Genomic DNA, 1,333 nt, shown 5'->3' on the forward strand with positions numbered 1-1,333 from the left:
TCATCTCTCGCTTTCTGAGGTAATTCTGACACGCCATACCTTTCTCATGGCATGTTTCACTTCTGCATTCCTCAGTGTGGAGATGAGCGGATTGAGGAAGGGGGTTCCAATCATGTAAAATACCGTTACCATCTTGTCCATGGGAAACGTGGTCGGGGGATGGGAATAGATAAACATACATGGCCCGAAAAATAAGACAACTACAATGACGTGGGAAGGGCAAGTGGAGAGAGCCTTTTTCTTCCCTTCTGCCCTGTGAATGCAGGATAACAATATATGAGGTTATCAGAATTATAGAACTGCGTGTGCAAATGAACCCACTATTAAACGCCACCAGTAGGTTCATCACATGAATATCCATGCAGGCAAGTTTCAACAAGGGCTGCATATCACAGCAAGAGTGATCAATCAAATTGGATCCACAGAAGGGCAATCTCAAGGCCAGGATAATCTGGGCCATAGAATGTATAAAAGATACTGTCCATGCAAGAATAATCAAGATGATGCAGGTTTTCCGGCTCATAATGGTTGGGTAATGCAAAGGCTTGCAAATGGCTGCATAGCAATCAATGGCCGTGAGGACAGGACAAAGATCTCCATGGAGCCAAAAAAGTGCAGTGCAAAGACGTGAGTCAGGCACTCATTGTATGATATGATTTTCTTTGCAGACAGAGCATCTATAATTAATCTGGGAGCCATGGAAGTTGAAAAGCAGGTATCAACCAAGGACAAATAAAATAGGAAGTACATGGGACTCCCAAGTGTCCGGCTAGACTTGATGGTCACGATAATAAGCAAATTCCCCACCATGGTTCCGAAATAGAAAATGAGGAAGATTGCATACACCATTTTCTGTCTCAGGATCCTCTGTCCATCCTAACAGTATGAACTCAGTTACACTGTTGTTTTGCAGCATTGTTTCACTTGATGAGAGGAAAACACTGGTTAGAAAAAAGATTCTGTAATCATAAGGAAAGCTACTTATGATTACAAGGGTCGGAGCCCAAATAAGTGTGGGACTGCCACTATTCAATGGGCACTCATTTATCCGCTATGTATTACTTTTATCTGAATGAAAAGGAATGTATAATACTTAATTTCCTTGATTGCATATGAAAATAATAATGCAAGAAATGGGAAAACAATGAAAAATAAATTATTCTTCAGACATAATAAGTACACACACAGGCTAGAGGGTGAGACAGAGAGAAAGAAAAAATAAACATAAAATTTTAGTAATGAATACACAGTAATTTGGTCCAGGTCATCATGTCACTTATTTTAATAGGTTGCTTTTGACAAAGTTTACTTTTTATTCTACTTCTCAAACATT

The 1,333-nt window shown here is 39.7% G+C and overlaps 1 pseudogene; it reads right to left on the bottom strand.

The window, feature by feature from the left end:
• Nucleotides 1-916, bottom strand: LOC122709908 (annotated as a pseudogene).
• Between the last annotated feature and the right edge of the window lie 417 nt (nucleotides 917-1,333).

Source organism: Cervus elaphus, chromosome 1 (assembly GCF_910594005.1).
Source record: "Cervus elaphus chromosome 1, mCerEla1.1, whole genome shotgun sequence".
NCBI classification, from domain to species: Eukaryota; Metazoa; Chordata; class Mammalia; order Artiodactyla; family Cervidae; genus Cervus; species Cervus elaphus.